General features: G+C 40.7%; 1 protein-coding gene and 1 long non-coding RNA gene across 2 annotated transcripts in view; one reads left to right on the top strand and one right to left on the bottom strand.

The window, feature by feature from the left end:
- diaph2 (diaphanous-related formin 2) overlaps nucleotides 1-23,727 on the bottom strand; it is a 429,613-nt gene that overhangs the window by 358,977 nt on the left and 46,909 nt on the right. The gene's annotated exons all lie outside the window — the stretch shown is intronic.
- The window catches only part of LOC139434577 (uncharacterized), a 37,003-nt gene that overhangs the window by 12,318 nt on the left and 958 nt on the right, over nucleotides 1-23,727 (top strand). The window contains exon 2 of the long non-coding RNA XR_011643899.1: nucleotides 5,452-5,581. This is a non-coding gene — a long non-coding RNA (uncharacterized lncRNA). The remainder of the gene's footprint in view (nucleotides 1-5,451; nucleotides 5,582-23,727) is intronic.

Genomic DNA, 23,727 nt, shown 5'->3' with positions numbered 1-23,727 from the left:
GGTTCCTATGCTAGGCTGGCAGAAAGTGGTTCACAGACCCCCATCTGAGAAGGATGATGAAGTAGCAGATTGCTCAGATTTAAATGATAATTTCCACAGTAAAGATAAAACCTCATGGCCCATTTATGTCATGACTAAATATAAATGTTTACTGCCAATTTGACTGCACAAAAAATTCAAAATACCAATATTAAGCTGAAAGTATGTTTGTTATTTTCAGTCATGAGAAGTTTAAAACCGAACAAAGCACAACAAATGTAGGTTTCACAAGATTGTTACACCGACTTTGGAATAGTTTCTTTCTTTCGAACTCGCAAACGATAAGGGTTATTTGTGATGGTGGTAGCATTGTCACAATGAGTTTACTGCATATGCTTTCACTGAGTCTGAAACGTTGCACTCTTATGTGTGTTTCCTTTTCTTCAAATAGTCTCACTGACTATTTCCCTTTTTCAACAAAGGAAGTGACAAAAAAAGAACAATTTGTACAACAGCATCTACTTAGTTTTGCCTCAGTTGTCCTATATTAGTTCATCTCAACCTGACTGGCCAATTACGGCTTCCTTTCATAGCAATTACATTATTTTGGATTCTTATTTGTAGTCATCTGTGGAAAAGAGCACTCATTATTTTGTTACTGGCTTTCCGTCCTTAAAAGCTAATGAAACAGACAGTCACAAATAGGCTGTATAACCACTGGGGCTAGGAAAGACGTTGCTTTAAAAAGCCTATTGTTTTCATTTAGTTTTCATTGATGAACACAATGGGGATATTAAAAACTGTAGCACATCATGTTGTTCTGTCTAACTGCAGACTACACAAAACAAAGAAATGCAAGAGTCTGCCGGTAAAAAACCAAGTCAAAGAAACATAAATCCCACTCATGCGTGGTTATGTGTTATGAAGTTATATCTGTCAGTTTTCATGTTGACTTGCCAACTTAATTAAACTATTTTGGTACAAATAGGATTCCTGTAACAAAAAATAAGACAATAGTTAACATGTAATCTCCCATAAATTATTTAAAACCTCCTTGGGCCACATCCAGCGTTTCAATTTGATTTGAATTTAAATTGTCGCACTTCACAATATTTCACCATATTACAGTAGAAAAACACAAGGAAAATTGGATCATCATGTCACACTATCAATATCACATTAAAATTATCCCCAAGGAAAAAAGGAAAACATGAGACAGCTATGTTTTTCATCAGAAAAACATGTGTAGGTGTTAAGAGGTACACTTGGTGTACAGTAAATGAGTAGAAAGAACCTGGTTTCTGACAGTACATTAACTGAATATCAACACAAAGATTAATCTATTGGCTTCCAAGTGATGCAACACAGAGGCAATCCGTCTGCTTTAGACCCGGCAAGACCAAGTGCTACCGAGGTGTCCCTGAGCAAGGCACCGTTCCCCACACTGCTCCCCGGGCGCCGTTCAAAATGGCAGCACACTGCTCCTAACACTAGGATGGGTCAAATGCAGAGAAACAATTTCCCCACGAGGGATTCATAAAAGTCCATCTTATCTTATCTTATCTTTAAGTGTAACTTCAGTGTCTCCTGAGGAAGTCCTGCCTCTGCAATCCAAAGGCAAACCACGGCAGCATATGGATGCAGGCATGCACGAACACACAGATGTGCAGCGAGGGTACTTAACTGTCTGTCAGCTTGTATTAGGGCAAACGAAAAAGCAGTCTGTCGAGGGGAAAGAAGTGGCCGACTAGATAGGTCTGGCTGCCTGACTTGATTTTTACCTACTGCCAACAACAGGGGGTCAAGCTAATGAGGTTGTTCCACGGCCCCATCACCACCAGCCCGGGTGTCTTCTAGCACTCTATATATCCTCGTTTTCTACTCCATCATCATCAAGTCCGCTCCTTGCCACATTTGTCCTGGAAAGACAATACCCTCACACATATCTGGCAGAATGAACGCTGGAACATCCTTTGTTGATAAACACAGGCAATGAAGACAGAACGGACTGAAGCACGGCCGTGTGAAGTCACAGTGACATGGCTCACATACACAGGCAACGTGTCAAAAAGTCCCATATCCCGTCAGCCTCAAAGGGAAATGGGGCCATAATAGGAACGAGAAGCAGATATGAATGAATGATAATGTGTATGAGTGTACAGTATATGATGATTAAGCCATGTAGGTTGAATCATTGAGCCTGACACTAACTTCAAAGCAGAGCAGTTGAAGACACTTTAAATAATCTGAAGTACTAAAGTGACCCCAGAAAAGTGTGGCCTTCAAATATCATCTTTAAAAAGTACAGATTTGCAACTGGGAAAAATTGCTGAAATGAGTCAAGATGTGTCTCTGTAAACCTTTTCAACATACAAGGATACACACAGCCATTTTGTTATCTTATATTTGGGAAGACTGGGAAACAAAATGCTTACCTTTCCCATGCAATTATTACCGTAATAATACAATCTGTAAATTATTGAGTGGGCGTGACAATGGCCTAACCTCATCCAATCATGCTGGTGTGATCTATAATTCAACAAGGGCTGCCGAGGTTCCCTTATTATTAAAAACACACTGGAATTCCAAATGAGCTCCCTACTCATCCTCACTCTGTGTCACTCTATCAGTCTGTCTCCCTCACTCTTTCTCTATGTCTGTCTCTCTGAATATATTTCTTTCTGAACTTGACAACAGCACACATCTAAAATTCACCACATACAGTCATTACTGGCGTGCATGAGAATCATCATTAGCAGCCACTCTTCGCAATAACATTTTTAAGTCTAAATGGAGATTCGGAATTGGTACCAATGTTACTCCGAGCGGCAGGAGACGGGCTGAGGGAGTGAAGGTCACAAAAAAGCCTGTTTGATCATCTTCCTAATTACGTCTGTAACAATACCCAAGTTGTTTTGCACCGTATCAGCTAGAGAATATGCAAATAGGCACCGCTGCACTGCACTGGTATGCTGAGCCTGGGCAGAAGAAAAAAGTGCAATGTGGTGCTTTCTTGTTTTCAATTTCAAAAGGAAAATAAAAAAACGTTTCCAAGAATTCTCTTTATAACCCTAGGATTAATTCTGCATAATACAATCAATTATAGAGATCTGAATAGCAGATTTATCTATGGAGAGAACATCTGGAGAGGAAGACTTCAATGAGACTATTGTATCAAAAAGGACTTCTCTGTGGAAATGAAATGCTACGCTGCAACCAAAGGCTCTGAGAAAAAAAGAGACAGGGTTAGGGGTGCAATTAAGACAGAGGAGACAGCGGAAAAGTCCCTGATTGATGGTGTTGCATATTCAGTAACACACTGCTAACACAGGAGGCCAGGCAGTCATTGAGGGTCACACATGCCTCCACATAAACACACGAAAAACAAGCATATACGCTCATACACACACACACCACACACACACTAAACTTAAATGCACAAAACATCAACAAAGAAAAGTATGACTGGTCTGGAACTCTATCTCAATCACATCCCCAACTTAACTGAACCAATTCCTTACAAATACTAAACCACGAGCACTCCATACAACAGCAAAGAGAAATACACGGGGAGAGTATATCAGGTGGATCCCAGAGAGCATCGTTAGTCTCTTACCTCAAGGTTACATGTAACATAAATCTCACAGCACATGTCTACAGAATAGCACTTCTCTCAGTGCTATAAAAGTACTTCTTCAATATGCTCTGATATATCATTAGATGCCTGTGTTTTGTTCTTTGCTATCAGTTACTTAAGACTACTTCTGGCCATTCAACCTTCTTTTCACATTCCTATACATCAAGACCCCCTGGGAAATGTAACAGTAGTCTGTGTGTTATTTATCAGTGTAATTGTGATGAGTGACAGAAAACTCACTCACAAAGACAGTTTTGTGCTGGCAGGCTCTTGTGCTCTTTTGTTTAATAATTGAACTGACAGAGGTCGGACCAGGTGAGGCCTGTCTCTTATCTATCTATGGCAGTCTACTGAGACAATAACATACGCATTAAGCAAGGCTTTTAGCATCCCCAAGAGCAAGCGAGAGCTGCACCTTTGCTCAGAGAACAGGCAACGAGAGGCCCGAACAGGCCCCTTCAGAGTTTCCACGGACCAGCCAAAGAAAGTGACTCTTTTCCCTTCACATGTCGGCTTTCTAGGTGCGTCGAGGCTATAGAGTACACCAAGTTCACAGAGATGTGATGGAGTGCCTGTGGAATTCATGAAAACTGGCAGCTAACGGAGAGGGAGAAAAAGCTTCATCTGATGGCATTTTCTACATGCACACAACAAGCAATTATTTGTAAAGAACCGCATATCTCTGCCCTAAGAATTCCAATGTGAATGAAAAGAAAGCGTATAATTGCAATTTCATCTTGAACAATGCATGTCTGTGCTTGGTGACATTAACTCACTAGGTTACTCTGCACCTTTGTCGGTTTACTCTCCAGCTAGTTACTAAACGGACACTTAGATGTTTCATGTGGCACAGTCGAGTGATACAGCTTTGCCACAGCTACATCTAAAACACAAACGGACGCAAACCACCAGCTTTGTGTGCAAAGTGATATGGGTTTGAACGCCAAGCAAGAAGCTTACACAATCACAAGTGCACCCAGAGAAAACCAACAAGCATGCACACATACTATCCTTTCACACAGGCATGGAAGCACAAACGAATACACAAATGCCATAGCCAGCTTGCCTTGCCTCTGCGGACAGGAGGAACACTCCCGCCACATCATCTCAGAGTGCTTCTCATCACAGTGTGACAACACGTCAGCTCCAGTCCCCGTCACTACGCCACACTGCATTGATATTCACCAACTGTGCAGCAGCCTGGGACACAACCATGCCAAAAATATGACACTGGAAGAATAACTCTCCTGGATTTACTTTGCTACACAAACACCCACGTGCACACTGACGACTGTCACACCCATGCACATGTGTGTGAACACACACCAATTGAACTCAATGCGTGAATATAGCAAGCAACCATCTGAAGAAAAGACCAAGTCTGTCATCCATATGCTACTGGCCCCATGTACAGAGTAAGACTTCAATTAAATGTACGTCGGACGTCCCCAATATGTTAAATTATACTTCATTTTCTGAAGAGAAGCTCTAAATGTGTGTCCATGGTACGAGGGAGCCTACCTCCAACACCTGTCAGCTAGAATGATGAACTGATTTATTGACTGACTGACTGACAGGGCCAATATTGTAAATATTCCCTCTTAACCCATCCCACGTCGAGCTACACTCAAAAATACATTCAGCACACACTCACATTTACACCCCTGAGGCGAAGGTGTTTTCGCGGGCTTAAAATGAAGCAACATGTTGTGTTTTAATTACTGTCATGTGCTAAAGTAAAGAGAAAATGTGAGAAATCATCTGAGAAAAATGTTTTATTATTTTTGATATAAGATCAGGATATTAAAAAAAAGATGGTTGCATTTACATTGCAGGGGAGCAGCAGTATAAAGTATGAATCATTGATGATCTCCCTTGACGTGAAGGGGATATGAAATTGATGGGGAATCAAATAGGCAGCCAAATCAATCTGCTCAACAAATATTGCCGGCACTGGAACACCAGGTAAGCATGTAATGACATTTCTGGTGCAGACTAAAAATCCTGCATAAGGATGTGATTATGCATCCTCTCTTCTGACTGCTCTGTATCTCTGGCGCAAACACATTCCTGAGTTGAATACAAACATATTGGCTGGGGAGATGCATTCAGTGGAGCAATTAAACGTCCCTGTGCGCCTGCATACAAACTATCAGCCAAATCAGACTCTACAGGTATCCTCTGTGGAGAGGAGGTAGTGTGGATTGATCCATCCCTGCGTGGCAGAGCTGCATGGCTGCTCTACTAGCTACTGGGCTTGTTAAAGTTGATTTATTAGGCCTATATTTACTCTGGCTTTCTCAGGCAAGGCAAGGTCAACAATAATGGTCCTCTGAATGGGAATAAATCTCGACCTGGCTACATAGCCCACACTGCTTTTCCCCAGCAGCCTTTCATGGCATCCAAGATCAAATCACCCTCTCATCCATGTCTCATGCAAACACCCACATGGTTTCTATCTCTTAGTAAGTATCACTTGGGAACATTTTCAATTGGTGCCCCTTCTGCTATGCTTCTTCTTTTTTTTTTTTACTGTATCCTACCTCCCACCCCTCCTCTTCTAGCACTGCTTGATGTTGCATCTGTTTACACATGTGGGAGTGAACAACCGTTAAATCAATTAAGGCCTTAATTTCTATGTAGCCTGAGGTAGGAGGGGGAACAGGGAAGAAAGGAGTCAACATGGCTTCGACAAACCTGCCTGATAACAAGTTGCATCTACAAACTTGCTCGCTGATAAAAAAGAGCATCACTTACTCATGAAAGTTGCCAAAGCCTCTCTCCCTTTAATTCAAGGCTGACAAGACAATGTTTTTGTGCAACTTAAGACTTCCCTGAACAAAGGTAGCAAACAACCTTGTTTCTTTATCTAATATCTATTTGTTTCAAACCCTATCCCTTGATTATTGTGGGGCAGGAAACATGAAGCCATAACTTGAACAAGTAAATCATTCTGGTGATGGTCTTAACAAAAATAGAGCACTCTAAATCTCACAGTTTGCCGTGAAAAAACAGGCCATGACTTTGTTTACATGGATGTAAACATAGAAGAAATAGTGTGCTCTTATCCACAGTCTTTTTCTGCATCTGCATCACTTCACTTTGCATGGGGGACTTGGAGAAGCAGAGAGGAGGTGGATGTGCTATTTTCAGGCCTTTTAGCATTAAAAAAGCAAAGGATCTATGAAGAAAGATGATGAATATTGCAATACTCATAAGACTACTCTACATGGTCAGTGAAGAAAGAAACGTGGATGCTTTCCCAGAGCTTCTCTATTTACAGAGATAGCCATTAGAGAAACATTTCTTTCTTATTTTCTGCTGCAACACGATTGCAGTGGTGCTTTGCTGTGGACAACCACAAAGGACTTCCGAAGTCCTCGTACAGACGAGCCTTGTCCGAGACCAACACTAAACCTACCTTTACATGTAAACAAACAAATAATGTTTTGCGTTGCTTTACAACAAATGTAATGAGGACCTAAAGAACAACAGGGGGAAAAAACAAATATTGGTGGGACATTGTTCTGCTTGTAAAAAAAATTGGCTCATCTTCTAAAAGGTATCTCACCTTGTGCGAAGCCACCTTTCATTCAGTGCTGCCAGGGGAGATATTATAATAGAGGAATAAAGGTCATCATTTGAGTCCTGCCATTAATTCTCATCTTCAGCTGCCCCTGCGCAAAGACTTGGGCAATGTCATTAGGCCACGTGCCAGTGCCGCATCAGGCAAAGACACTTTTAAAAGACTTCATAGTTACAGCTGGACTTTTACGTTTGTAAAAAAAAAGGCCATTTCACATTGTTAAAACTTAATATGGCGACTTTATGTGCTTTTTAAGCACAAGAATACTGAACCTTTGAAACACTGGTGGCTATAAAACAGAGCACTGTCCCAAGTCCCCACTTCAATGCCTATTGATAATATATTACAGCAGAAATTGATTTGGGAAACTCAGCTGCATCCAAAAGGTTCAGTGAATCAGGCTGTGAATTACTCATGCACCACTGTGGGTGTTAGAGTAGTTTGCAACCTTTATAAAAATGTAATTCTCCTTTTCCCTCTTGCATTTGTAACATTTGTACTGTGTCTAATGAAGCAAGAGGACTACACAATAATATTAAAAAAGAACAGAAAATGTATCCTGGGTGATTTGTCAAGATTCTGACATGTTGGTGCAGAGCTCAACTCTTTGATAAAGTCATTACCCTCTCTTTGTAGCTGATTGCAAAGACTTAAGGAACTTTAACGGAACCCCCCAACCCCTCCAAATCCACCCACTGCTCCTTCATCATACAGCAAAGCAATGCAGTTAATAAAAAAGCAACCAGCTATTTAATATTCCCCTACAAGCGCTGAAATGTTCTCTAATGCCTCAGAGACATGCGGGTCAGATTACCATAAACCTCTGTACCAATATGCTTAGTTTAATTTGAAGAAATTAAACTCTTGCCGGTAGCATTCCTCTAAGCTTAAATGAATTGCATGCCAATGTGTAGCCACCGGTGCTAGCTCAGTCACCACTAACACATTTACCGCTGTTTAAAAGCTACCGTGTATTTCAATGTCCCTCAGAGTAGATGGCAACGTGTAACAACGCCAGTTTTGCGATATTTTGACAAACAAATTTGACTGATGCAATTAATAACCAAGGCCTCGATGAAGAGGCCATTACAAAGAGTCAGAAGGCTGATTCCTTTCCCTGCCAGAGTTACAGGCACATCTGCAGCAGCTATCAGAGTTTTAAGCACAACTCCTGATCAACTATTACACTTTGACCCTCATGATTACCTTGCCCAGTACAATACAGTGTTAAACAGTCATGAATGCACACCCCCTCATTTAGAGCAGTCTTCCAAATGAATCAACCATTTGTATTCCCGCAACTAATGTGAAGTGTTTTTTCCCAACTTGAGAAGCTACAATGACTTTGAGTGAGCTTCTTCCAGTCATTAGATCACGCCAAACCACAGCTCTTGAAGCGTTTTAACACCCCATAAATGCACCACTCAGTCCACGGCTTTGATGCGCCTTTTGATATGCCTTCACTCCATTAGGCAGTCAAAGGGAATATACTACATATAAAGAAGAAGAGACTTCATTGCAGCCATACAATAACCTCAAAGCAAAGTGAGCCCGAACAGTGTTACTAGACAGAGTACTCATGTCAAGGAGTGAACTCTGAGGCATGAACTCAATTGGACGACTCAAACTCAGACTCGGATAGTGTTTCAAAATAAGACTTTACTGGGATTTGCACAGTAATGAAAACAAGGAAAACAAAAACACTCTTTCGAGGAAAACTAGAACAGTGATCGATAACATAGATCCGTGAGAAGTCTGTGAGGTAAGCAGTAACGTAGGTCATAGAGAGACAACGAACTGACAATGAAGAGGAGGGAGCTAACACAATATATACACAGGTAAAGGGGACACAGGTGGAAACAATCAGGGCGGGGAAAACAATCAAGGACGCAGGAGACAGAAGGGGGCGGGGAGCGTGGAGGCCTGAAAGGAGATTAAGGGAATAAACATAAAGCACAGGACAAAGGGACATGACAAAACTAACAAAGAATAAACTTTCACTATAAGTTTCTTGGACATAACAACTCATCAGTGTCCAGTCATTTCACTCTCCTAGTAAAGATTTAAAAAAGGAAATGTATCTCAACTTAACACTCGAGGATGGCTTGCCACTTAATTTAGAATATGTCTGAGTTCAAATTAGGCCCTGACGCATTTGTGGGGTCGTCACATCAATGTAGGTGTGTATCTGTGCAAAACTGTTGGAGAAAGACAATGGCATTGTCCTCATGTTCGGGACTATTCGGATCACTCTGGCTCCCAAACCAAATCAGACTCATCTTTGTTCAAGTGGACGCTATGAGCTAGAAAGTGGTTAGGAGCCTTTGTGAGGATAATTCTATTTTAAGAAGATAATGTTTTTTGTATATATTTCTTTGAGAAACCAAATCAATATCGGTTATGCTCTTACATTCAAATACTTTTGGATGGACCACCCAATCTTCTAATAATGGGATGTATTGACAACATACACGCTACATCAGTCATGTGAATGAGCCACCACAATTGACAAACAACATGTAGGCCAACACAAAGCTTGTTCCTTTCAAGCGAAAAAAATTCCATGCGTGTTTTACTGATGGTGTGCCAGCAAAAGCCACCAGTGACGCCCCCAGGATTATCCGACAATCAGATGAATCAGATAAGTGTTGATTAACAATGGCTTTGGTCCTATATAGTAATTTGCTTGAAGCAAGAGAGACTTAAGCAATGGACAGGAAATGAAGGGAATGACTCAAGGCCCAGAGTGGGATGGAAAAGATAAAGGAAGCAGAAGGAAAGAGATGTGAAAGGGAAAATTGTGATGAAACAGATTAAGTGCATGTCAAAGAGCAGTGGAATACACAGCTAGAGAATTGTTAAACAGATAAAGCCAATGACAGGGGTAAAGAGACCCACAGAGAAACATTCCAGCAGCAGCAGCAGCCTGCATAATTGTGTAATTGAACCAGACACGACAGCACTGTATCAGTTAATCAGCTTCCCTCAATGGAGTGTTCAATACCTCTCATGGAGCAACGTGTTACAGTTCAGCAATAAAGAGAGCAACATCATTTTCTACCAAGCCTTGATAACTTACATGTAATGGGTTTATCTCCAATGACTGCCTGTGATTGATATGTGGCTTCTTAATCCTGCTTAGGTCTCTGTGAAGGCATCTTATGAATACAGGTCAGGATATTTTTCATATCCTTACCCCCAACTAATTATCCAACACTTGTCTAATAGGATTGGCTGTGACTGCTGTTAATTGTATTGCTGCACTTCAATTCCTCAGCTTATCCTACACACATAAATGACCCCTCCTTCTTCCCAAACTCTCTCTGTTTGTCCAACCTTTCAATCAAATTGAAAAACCCTTTGTAGTTAAGCTTCCTATGATGGCTCTCAGATGTGTGCCGGACAACTAGCCAATAGGATCAATTTGGCATCAGTGTTTTGTATATGTGTGTTGTATTCCTTAGACTCTAAGGAATACAACACAAACTAATTACTCTAAGGCTTAGAGTAATTAGTTTTAAAGTTTGATTAAAATTGAAATAAAAATGAATGCAAATAGTTCAGATTTAGACACATCTAATGTGCTTCAAAACAATTATATGTGGCAAAAAATTACTTAACAAAAATGAAAAGTAACTTTTTTGGCTTACGGTCTGTTCTGCAATGTGTTCAATGTGTACCATGTATCACTTTCATTTCATTCAACAGGACTGCCAATGCCACTACATGTATCAGGCCACCCGCATGAATGGGATGAATCCCAACTGTAGGAGAGCTGTTGCAAAGTCAATTTGTTGTTGTTATTTACTAGATAATGTTTACATTTTGTGTGTCTTTATTTCGTTTTAGAAAGTCAAGTTTCACATTCCAGTCACAATGCTGCATTTATTTTCTACTTTAAGCTTGTCTGCAGTTTTCCATCAAATAAACAGAGGCCAGAAATGTATTAAAATCTCTTTCAGTAGTAAGGCCAGGTGGTCACTTCCCGTACATTTAAAAGAAAACTAGCTCTCCTGGTTCTCTGTAAATAATTAGTCGATTTGTTGCTGCACTGATTCCCACTCTGTTAAAACAAAGGCCCATTTCATCCCTGGAACCATCAAGACATAATCTATTTTAAAAAAGATGAAGAGATGTGATTCTTATTATCTAATTAATCCTGCCCATGCCCCGAAGTTATTTAATTTGTTGAAAGACCATTAAAAACCCTGCATCCGACAAATAGAATAATGAGGATCTTAATTTGCTCTAATTCAGGAGAGCAGTGCCATAAACAAGAGCTGGCAACACCAGACCCCACAGACAGGCCAAGCTACTCACAAAATTAGGCAAATGCTTCTAACGGAGAACTTGTGGAAATCGAATACCTCTGACAGCGGTGACAATAAATGACTCATTGTGCCCACACGACGCCCCATAAACAGGAAAACAAAGCATTAACTTGTCAGATTAAAATGACGTCTATTTAACTGACTCAATTGTGGAGCAGGGGAAACACTTTCTTTATTTCAAGAACTTGATGTGTCCATTACCGCACAAGGAAAAGACAAACTAATTAATCAAAGGGAGATTAAGGCTGTTCAAAAGCTTGGTTTGTCAGTTGTAGCATATGAACGGACAAACCAACTCACATCAATGACAGATTAAATGTTTTAAGAAGAGTATCATTTAATAACAAGTTCAACTGCAGGAGTGTGTATCAAGGAACTGACAATGAGCGACTGCCTCCTATTAACCAAAGTGATGTCGTGCAGTATTACTTCATTTTAGGATGAACCATTATTTTAAGTATTCTGAATATAATTTGTGAAAGAACTATTTAATTCATTTCCATGATGCCATAAAGTTCAGCCAAGTGATGAGTAAAAAAAGAAAGCTCGAGACAACTGCAAAGAACAAAACTTTTGACCTAACTTACCCATCCATGAGGTGCTGAGTATTCTATACAACCATCCATTATATCCAAGTACATCATCAGCAGAGAGGCAGCACAAAATGTGTTATCTTAAATCGATCTGTAGCTTTAATTAATTCTTTCATTTTTCTGAAACCAGCACCCGATCGATAAGGGCTGGGCGCTACTTGAAGAATGTCATAGATACAACTATGATCATTTTGAATATTAAGCTCCAATTTATCTGCAAATGCCATCTAAACTGCAACGACCATCAATATTCCTTAGGCATCCCAGAGACAAGATTCATGTTTTCTAATGTCATTCAAGGAAGTGTTTATTGAACCCAGAGAAAGATGGCACAGGGCCATTGTTCCCAGAACAAACCAAAAAACAAGAGACAATAGTCATAAAACAGAAAAATACCACACAGCATTTCTGTGGAATAACTCAATTCAGAGAGGCAGAAAATCCCAAGACGGTTTTTGAGCTGCTTTGCTTATTCCTCTGTGTCTATTTCCACCAAAGCTCAAATGGCCAGCAGTGGCGCGTCTGACCAGTATATTAAAAAAGCCTCATGTAATGTTAGCATTACTCCAGGGAAGAATACATTCACTTGATAATGAAGTAAAGCTTTCTGGGATGGAAAATTTTTCAAGTCCCACTTTTTCCTCTCTCTATTCTTGCTCTCTTACTCGACCAACAGAAATCCTATTTTGTCTGTGTGCATTGCGCACATACTGATCTTAGCATGCCATGAACTGCATTCCTAGGACTTTCTTTGGCTTTGTGCGAAAAAACTAATAAATCTAAAATGCATGCCCTTCTCTCCCCATACTGGGGATTAGGCCTCAACAGGAGCCATGGTTTTACATGGGGAGAGGATAATACCATTGAAATGGAACCCTGCTTCTGCTACATCGAGGCTGACTAAGAAGGAAACAGTGCTGAAAGGCCACTAGAGCCACTGATATCTCCTTAGATGAGGGCTACACACTGAAACACAGAGGAATGTGATTACGAGGGACTGTTGCTAGCTTAACCTGCTCGTGCCATGCTATGTTATTACGGTGAGCTGATATTGCAGTGTATCATGGGCTTCTTAAAGTGTTTTGTGTGGTACCTTCTCCTCCTATCACAGAGAAGATGAATGTTCTATGGACTTAATATCAGATAAAACATACGTACATGTGTACTGCAAATGCCGCCAAACTAATGCGCACAAACCAAGACATACTAAAGAAAACAGCAGTAAGAAAAAAACTTTTCATCATAATCTTAACCTCAGGGATATATGTATCAGGACCTGCATTCGAGTCTTAATTCCCACATACATATACAGCCTACATCAGAGTTAATATACCCAAACATAATAAAGTTGTCTCTACTCGCTCCATATCACGTCAGACATACTGAGACAAAAAAGCACATCAGATACCCCACAGCATGAACTAACAAACTGAATACATTTCTCAGAGCGAGGATCACCTCCAGCTGTACGAAGGTAGCATGCTCCCTCTGAGTCGGAGCCAAGATGCTCCTAAGCAGGCATGTGGGAGTCGACACAGATCAGCCCACATTGCATTGTGTTTACATAGCGTTACAGTCTGTCTCAGCAGGGGAATGGTTCAAGCACAGAGATATAGAATATTAATCTGTGTATTAAAGAACATATATCATGGTGACATTGCTTAACTCTTGCCTTTATTGACTCATCATCTGCCAAATGACTATTTGAAATGATTGCACATACCTGTGATGGCCGCTACATACAGTACATGAACAGATGTAAGGTGGCTGTAGAAGGAATATTCTTAGGCAGAACGTTTTTCTTCATTTGATTGTTACTCAAAAAGTCCCAAACCTTCCACCTTCTTCACAGTCTATTGTTCAAAGTTGTAAGGATGTGCAGGTACAAAGGTGAAACAGTTGCTTCCCTCCCCCCTCCTTTAGTGTGATGTCTGCCAGCTCGCCATGCCACACTCACACAGAATGTTTCACAGCTCTTCTCTCTTTAAATACTAAAGATCGGTCTCAGTACCACTTACCAACATCAAGGTGATGCAAACGCCAAAGCGTTAACTCTACAAAGTACATAAGTTTCAGACAGAGACGCATGCTCTCGATAGAAGAAAGCGTTGGTGGAGGGGGGAGAGGTGGAGGGGGGAGAGGTGACAGGCATGTGAGGAACACCTTCTGAAGTGTCAAAAGATGGGCTCAGCTGATGAAAGAAGATAGGAAAGAGGAAAGGGGGAGGGGGAGAGCAAGAGACAGAACGAGCTGATGCCACTTCTGAGGCAGTGGAGAGGCTTTCAAGTCAGGAGCATTGGCTCTGTATTTCACACAGGAGCTTCTCGGGGTGAATTTGAAGGTGTATGTGCATTTGTGCATGCCTGATTGTGTGTGTTTGATAAAGCACATGATGAGTACATGCATGAATGTGTAACAGTGGTTATGCTTGTGTATATTGAACAGGAACAAACCTGTGGGGAGGAATACGGTGTATTTGAGCATGACGTGTCGAGCAAAATAAAACTGGTGATGTGGGGAGTGTGCAGGCAAATTTAGCAAAGTGGTTTTCAAAACATGAAAAGATGTGAACATTTTGCAAGTTTGCTTCCAAAGTTGTAATTGCTCGATTCTTCTTATGGTTCTTCTTATAGATGCCTGAGATAAAAAGCCAACAGAGTAATGATTAACAGTAATACAAACATAAGACCACCACTCCTGACACCTGCAAAATCGATTTGCTGGACTGGGCTTGCATAGAAAATTGCTGCAGAACAATCAATCCCTCTTAAGTTGTGAGAATCCAGTCGGGTAGCTTAGCCTGGAGGAGACTAGACAGGGGCATCAATGTGGGCACAAGGGAGACCAGGGGAAGACAAAGCTTGTCAATACTACTTCGTTTTCCATCAACTCTGTTCCTTAATCACCCTGGTCTTAATGCGCCTTTCTATCCGACAGGCCCACACCCATTCCAATACATCCACCATGAGCTGGCCCTAAACAAACATCTACCTGTCTCATGCTCGCTCGCTCTCACAGAGCGGCCCTCATCCATCTAAGCCAATAGCAAAGGTCTTCATTACAGAGTGTGTGGCGAGAGGGTTGGGGAAAGTTTGTCCTTATTGATGGAGTCTCCATTGTCTTTTCCTCATTGAAAAAATCACTCCTCTCAGTAATTACCTTCTCTGCCTCCCTCCATCATGGTCAAGTCACAGCTACTTTAAGTGCTTACAACAGCAATTAGCTCGAAAGAAATCTCACTACAAGTTCCATCTAGAGTGAATAATAAGCAGCAATAAAGGAAAGTTATATATTATAGAAATGCCTGAAACAAATGTGTGAGTTGTATTAGAGGAAGCTGCAGAAAAACTGCACCTTGTGATTCCTTTAGTAACTGTGAGTCTTCACTGCATGGCGTTTCTAATTAGCTATTTGTATTGTAAAGTCCAAGGAAGTATTATTTAAAAAAGAAATGAAGGAGCAATCATATGAATAATGCAGCACACAGCACCCCATAGAGTACGACACTATGAAAGACAGAGAATGTGGGAAGAGAAGTGGCATTAAACTGGCATTAAGCCAGATAAGAGTGCAAGCCCACCTGAGCACTGTTTAAGAAAACTGTGGCAGAAACCTCATTTTCATTCAGTTAATTAGCAAAACCCAAAAGTAAGCATCTCAGGGTGTGGGAAGGAGGACCTGAGGGAGAGCACACTGTCTTTGTGTCGATTGGAGTAAATGGCTGGCCTCCCTGATGAGCTCCCATCAGCCCTTGGAACCTCTTGCCGTCACGTCCCACTTGCTGGTAATTATTTGGAAGGCAAGCACTTGGCAAATGTCATTATTTAGATTTGGAAGTTGTTGTTTTTATTAAGATTACTGCAAATAAACATCATGGCCTCACAAATCCTGCATCATTCTGCATGTTTTCCATTAGGCAGGGTATTTAATACTAATGTTAAAAATGAACACAGCTATAGTTCAGTTCATTTGAAGGCCCTGTCGCTAACTGGGCTGTTTACATACTTTGGCACAAACATATTTCATAACTAGAACGTTCTTTTCATTGCTATTTTCTCATAACAGAAATGACTGTAAGAATGGCCAAAGTTCTGAATCTCCATTGAACTCTCCCTTTTTGAGCGCCCAAAACAAACAACATTTTTAAAGATTTTTTTATCTGCTTCTCCAATAAAATCCCAGATGTAATTGTCTCTAAAGTAGCCGCAATCATCGTAAGCTATTTAGAGGTCATTAGTGTACATTTGAAGTCCCTTACCTCATATTTTGAAAATATTGAATTGAAAAACTACAGCCAAATCATTCCTGATTGCTCGTACCTGTAAAACAAAGTAAACTATATGATTACAACTAAAAATGTGTGTAAATGTATGGACATTAGGGTCACACTCTAATTGTTTAAGCTGTACAAATGCTCACCATCTAGGATGTCAAGAAAGCTCAGCAAGTAGAAGGTGACGGGCGCCTCACAAAGCAGGTTCATTTCTACATAATTTAAAGTTGAACAACCATCATCTACCGCGTAACTGTCAAACTCTGCAGTGACGTGTTGTGGAAGTTTACTACCTGATGCTGTCAGACTGAGTGACACCAGGTGCCATTCTCTGCATCTCAGTCATGCTTTTACACCCTGCAACAAACAGGTATATCTATAGACCAGAAGAACCAGCAGCTTTCCTAAATTGTTCATGTTGAGTGGCTTATATTGTTCTGACATTTTCAAAAAGGGCTGAGATTCTTAGTCTGCTAACCGACAAGTTGCGCCACAAAAAAAACCATATATGAATAATAATTATTATATCGGATAAATAATCCAAGATAACAATGCCAAATGTCTTCTTCTTTGGTGCTCTTCAAAAAAACTAAGGGAGAAAAATGTGTACTTATTTCCATCAGCTGAATCTCTCTTCACTTAAAGATTTTGAAAAGAAAAAAATTACTAATTTAAGACATTACTTAAAGGTGAATTAGGTCTAGAGAAATATGATTTAATACTGTCATGATACATTGAAATGGTTTAAAACAAAAGATGGAAAAAAATGGGGAAGTGAAAGATGAAGAATAAGACCATTTTGTGTACATATGTCGAAGTGACTTGTTCTTAAGTAATGATCCAGCCTCCTAATACGGCTGTTTGATGAGTGTAAAGACGGCCTAACAGTCACAGGAGGGGGTAAAGGAGAGAAGCAGGAACAGAGGAGAAGGAGAAAAAAGGGGAAAGAGTACTAAGCCCCAGAGGAATTGCAGCGTAGGGACGTCTATTTATAGAGGCGGGACTAGAGCAGAAGAATGACAGGCATCTACTCGGTACCTGGAGCACCACTGCGCTCACAACAACACAAACAAACACAACCAAACATATGCATATTGATACACTTTTGGAACAAATTTCTCTCTTCCTTTTCTCAAGATACTTCCTGCTCTTTTCCTCTATGGAGTTTCTTCTTCTCTAACATACACACTTTAACATATGGCGGAGCAAAGCTTGGCATATCATTTGACGAGTACGACTCAATGTATATCTGGTAATAAAGCTCTAGTGCGACGTGGAAGCAGTTGACAGCAAAAAAACAACATTAGGATAGACTTTTTCTGAGTGGAAGCAAAGCAAGCAATGACAACAAACATCTGTGCCTGTGCCGTAACTTTTAAAAGTGTTTATGAGGAGCATCAATCTGTCCTATGACATCTGTCACACCATCTCAAGCTGGTGAACTGCAACGTGGAGACAACTCCACCTCTTGTACCTTCACCTCCTGCTTAATGACTCATCCAGTGACTCACAAAACCAAATTAATAATGGTGCGTGCACAACTCAAATGAATTATTAATTAGAGGTTTGAGCTTACGTAATCAACTATTTGAGGTGCCTGACACCCATTTGATACGAGTCAAAGGTGCTATTTTTCAGCTTCGATTACACTGATGAAGAAGTCTTGCGACCTCATTTTGTACCAGGCAGCGTTAGTTCCAAATTGTATAATGTGATTCAATGATTGAGTCGAGTGTTATTTAATGATTTAAAATACATAACTTTTGAGGGTATTGAACATTTGTACTAGGCTGGCTGCTTATGTCATAGTCCTCTTTTCAAGACCACATGTTAGTGTACTCAAACATAAATGCGTTTATTGTGCTTTGACACTTTTCTTAATTGCTGTAATTACAGGTACAAAAGCCAGACTTATTTTTTAAAACCACGATGGAGTGTACAGAGTGGCCTATAAAACACCATGCCATATATACTAAATATACACAAGGTAGAACTTGTGCAAGCAGATACTAAGCAAAGGATGCTTCCAGTAATCACACTGTAGAGTTTGTAATTGCTCTCCTTGGTGCTGATATTATTTTTAAGGCTATCTTTGGATTTTATGAAATTTAAATAAGTTCACCCTCAATATTCTGTGGGCTCGAGACTACCACGCGTGTTTTGGCTAACATGCAAATGCCCCATAATGAAACTTAATGAAGTATGCTTGATCATCCCACAACTCCCTCAGGCTCTAAAGAACTTCACATGTTGCTACTGGAATTAGGTATGTCTTTTATAGGACATCTTTTAGCTTGACACACATGATCAAGAAGGCAATGTGTGGTGTTGTAGCAGTTAGAGGGTGCCAGTGAGGATGGAGTGTGTTAAGAGGCTTAGCACCACAGGCAGATCCACCTAGCTGGGCCCTGCTGGCGGCCCCTGGGCCCACCCTATGCTCTCATTATCCTCCTGACTCCCTCCACTCATCCTCCTTCACCAGTGGGACTAATCCAGGCTGAGAGGGCAGTACCTGAACCTGGTGGAGGAGTCTCTGCACACAGACTCTCTGCTGCACACAAGCACATTGAGGTGTTGCAGCTACTGAGAGAACAACATAGAAAACAATCAAGCTGTGAAGTGTCAAAATCATCAAAGTGTAAAACTGCAGTGGCTCGAGAGGTATGAAATAATCGTTGGTGATTTAATAACCCACTCTGTTACAAACATGCACAGTAAGTTATACTGGATATATAATTGGCAAAAAGGGGCACATAATAAGTACTTTATTATGTGCCCCTTTTGTTTGTTTGTTTGTGCACCATGTAAAGCGGCCCTTGGGTCCCTTGAAAGGCGCTATACAAATGGCATCTATTATTATTATAGTAAGTCACACGCATATTGATCTCAAATTGCTATTCTTATACGCAGTTCATTACACCTATTTAAGCGTGATGTATTCCTATGCATTTTGCAACCGCAGACTGTGTATGCATCCATTACCGTGTTATAACATATCCCAAACTCGTCCCAGATATAACCAATAAATTACGCCTGCCACATGGAATGTTATTTATTTTTGCTTTGATATTTTTATTTGATCCTTTCCTACACGTACATAGAGAATGTGGCAGGGGTGGTGGTAATGTGGGGGGCGCAACAGATAATTATATTGCATATTGTCCGGCAGTGGCTCAGTCAGTAGGGGCTTGGACTGTGTACGTAGGGTCACCGGTTCAAGTCCCCAACCAGACCTAAATATGGAGTGTGGACTTCTACTTGGAGAGGTCCCAGTTCACCTCCTGCCCTGCCGTGGTGCCCTTGAGCAAGGCACCGGACACCCCCCTTCCCCCCTCACTCCCATTGCTCCCCGGGCGGTGTGCAATAGCGGCCCACTGCTCCTAGTACTAGACTCCTGGTACTAAGATGGGTTAAAAGCAGAGAACAAATGTCACTGTGTGTTGTGTGCTCTGCATGTGTGACCATTAAAGAGGGTGTCATTGGGATGTGAATCGTTTGTGCTTTTGGGAACTTGGCTTTTCAAGTTAAAATGAAGCTCGAGGCTATCCCACAGTGTATCAATCAGTGTGACTGAGGCTTGAAGATGCATGAAACAAGCTGGTGCGTTCAGGAGCTCCCAGAGCTAAAGGGTCAGCAGAAATTCAGTGCAATTCTCATCCCTTGTTGCCATGCATAAAGCTTCTGTCAACAGACCTGGACCATCTGTCTTGTTATTTAGCACATCCTTATTTTCCCATAATCCAAAACTCCACTTCATGTTTCAGTGAAGAGCTGCATTTAGAAATATGATAAAGAGACGACCAGTAATTAAGAGGCACAGTTTACAAACTATGCAGAAGTTAACTTTGTGAAGCTTTCTGGACTTCAACATATTTGCATCTTTTTTCTTAAGTAATTAAAACCTTTCTATTATTTTTGTTTCATGTATTAAAAGTTTGGTCCATGGTTTTGTTTTGCCACTACAAGTCAGAGTCATGGAGGTGAAGTGATGTAAAATAAAAGGAATTTAAGTGATTATACTGGTGCACACAAAAAGGCTCATGCTAATCATGCACAGAGAATGGCTCCAACACCTAAAGTGAGGGCATCGTCTTTAATCAGAGGGTAATTTATTGACTCCCATTTACAAAGCCATAATACTAGTGATCAAGTCCCTCAACCGTAAAATGCAATAAACTCGGAAGGTGTTTTGTGAACAAAGGCAAATAACAAGGCCTCACACATCATTATGTTCCCTTAGATGAGTTCCAAATGGGTTTGGGTTAAGGGAGTTAAGCCACATACAGCCAGGGTCATAGGTAAGAATTGAAATCATAACATGTCCTCATAACGCTGCTTGAATACTCAGCACTCGACCCTATACCACACCACCAGAAGCTAAACTGAATCACCCAATGTTTTAAAAGCTTAATATGTAAACAATGGTTGAATTTGCGAAAGTCACGTTGCAAACAGCTGGCTAGGCCATTACTGCAGATGCCAACCATCATCTTTCTAAAAATGTATTTCTCTTCAACGAGCAATTGAAGAGCCAGTTGCGACTAAAACATAAAACCGACATGGCGTAAGTGCTGAAATCTTATGAGAAATGGTACACTTTCCACTTTACCTGAAGCAGAAAATTGTCAGGCAGTAGATGGCGGTGTGTGTTGTCCCATACCATTTTTCAGAAATGATTTCTCCCTCGACAGAGGCACAAAGACTTGTCCATCAGGGAGAACAAAGCCATGTAATTGGCTGCTTCCACACTTGAGCACCAGATAGCACAATGTTAATAACAAACTGATGAGAAATTCATTAGGGCTCCAAATAAAAACAATCTCTCCTCGATAAGAAGCGAGTACATTATAATTAAACTGATGCCTCTCCGTTTTCATTAGGCCGTGGAGCCAGGAAACCTGAAGACTAAACCACCGAGATGGATGCAATTAAACATTGTTGTTTTACTACACATCTGAGTATACTAAGTATAAAACAGAGGCACCGGGTTAATACAATAGGTATTCATGGGAAAGAGATAGAAAAGTTTACACTGTAGTCTGAGGGGATTGGTAAAGTCAGGAGCTAGCTAGACTGCTCTCTGGTAAGAGGAAGTTACAAACTGGAGAGTGAAATATGACATGTCACTCCTCCATGTCTTGATCTTCCCATTACTTCGCGTGAATACTCATCCCTTTCTTGCTATTCTTTCTACTCACATCTTATTCTCAACCTTGCTTTTCATCTCTCACCAAATGCCTTCCTCTTCACTCCATCCTAACACTATGTATCTCTCTGTATGAATGTGAAATGGCTCGCTTGCTTCACAGACTGTTAAGAAGGCTAGCTTGGATCCCAGCAGAAAGGGAACACAAAGGGATACGACCCACGGATTCCAGTGTACCTGCTTGTTCCACTGACACACAGCCTGCCCACACAACTACTCAGACCAGGCCCAAAGAGTGAGATCAAGATTCAAATGCCCTGTCTCTTCCTATCACAGCACCATCAGCACTGTTACACAAACAGATAAACCAGTGTCTGATTCATGCATGCAGATATCTGTTAATACACAAACATCACAAAAAAGAGGAAATACAGACATGCAGAAAATGAAAGCCTTGGATGTAGAATAATATGAATGAGAACACTCAATATCCCCAGCTACCCTGAATTCTGAATTGTATTTCTATTAGAGGTGTTGAACATAAAAGCACACATGCCAAATATCCGTGCTTTAGAAAACCTTGCTTTATCAGACAGAGTAACTTGTAGACAAAGGCAAAGGCTTCAATTTCGCAAACTTGAACCTAATGTGAAGCAGAAAAAACATGTTGTTTAAGAACAGTACAACCATTTATAGAGAGAACCATTCATGCAATGACACTGGGTCAATTCACTGACAAATAACTGTGTACAAAATAAACATTATCCCAATGACAAACAATAGGACTGTGCTTAATATGTACTAATTAGCCTGTTTATCACACGCACGCAGCAATATTCAATAATTCCTGCTTCCTATTCACTGGCATCCCATATACAAGTAACCATGACTAGGGGAAATGGCTGCCATACTTAAAACGTCAACGGAACATATGGATGGGTGAAGCTTGTGGTTTGACCTCAGGGAAAGAAGCAGCAACGGGTCACACTAATGTGGACCAATAATCTCTCCCGGAGTCATTAAGATGATCAATGCCATTCTAATGAGATAACATCTGGAACAAAGGACCCTAATAGCAGACAGCTGCTGGGCAAAGTGAGCTAATTAGGGGAACATTCAGCGATGCCAACTAATGCTGTAGTCATTGTGCCCAGGTTTTGGGTCCCAGCCGCTTAACATCCAAAATACAACATGTTGAATATTTCATAACTCCTCTGATAACTAATCATGACACTGTAATATCAGTGGGTAACGCATCAGAGAGAGAAAGGGGGGAGGAAGAGAGACAGAAATACCACAACATCTCAGCTTGACATGAATGCTTATCGAGCGGCACTAAATTGGTCAATTATGGAGAAAATCTGTTTTGAGGTAACCTTTCAGCTTATTAAATACGCTATAAATCAATATTTAGGGTAGAATGAGTGGCTGGATTTTAATGAGTGAACGCGTCTAATCTCTCTTTTCCTCTTTCCTTCTCTCATTCAGTGTGTGTGTGTGTGTGTGTGTGTGTGTGTGTGTGTGTGTGTGTGTGTGTGTGTGTGTGTGTGTGTGTGTGTGTGTGTGTGTGTGTGTGTGTGTGTGTGTGTGTGTGTGTGTGTGTGTGTGTGTGTGTGTGTGTGTGTGTGTGTGTGTGTGTGTGTGTGTGTGTACACTATGCTATTATACACTATTAATAAGGTGATTGAGTGCAACAACAACAGTGCAGTACTGTACAGTTCCACAACTTCCAAGTTACACGCTGGTGAATCAGGCGGCTGTATGTGACTCTATTAGAGGACAAAAATGTGAAAATGCAGACAAAAGGTTCAGCTGCAGGATCCAATTAGTCTTTTGCTTATAAAATAAAATAATGGAGAGCAGCATCAAATAAACACTTTGTAATAGTGTCTGTACAAGTCTTTGTTGATCACGGATAAATATAATTCCAATGAACAAAGAACATTGCGTAGCTTAATGGGATTTTAATGCAGCATTCTTTTTATTAGACCACAAAGCATTAATTACACATGTTAAGGTTTGGGAATTCCAATGAACACAGGCCGTGTATCCCACACATGTCAACCACCATACGCAACACACTGTCTTCCTTTCATATCATATCTTAAACCTTTTTTTAAATGTGTTTGCTTCTTTGTTTAGAGAACTAAAGGTCAAGGAGAAAATCACAATTTGAGACAAA

Source organism: Pseudochaenichthys georgianus, chromosome 10 (genome assembly GCF_902827115.2).
Source record: "Pseudochaenichthys georgianus chromosome 10, fPseGeo1.2, whole genome shotgun sequence".
NCBI classification, from domain to species: domain Eukaryota; kingdom Metazoa; phylum Chordata; class Actinopteri; order Perciformes; family Channichthyidae; genus Pseudochaenichthys; species Pseudochaenichthys georgianus.
The sequence above is the reverse complement of the archived record's forward strand: the minus strand, read 5'-3'. Positions and strand labels throughout refer to the sequence as shown.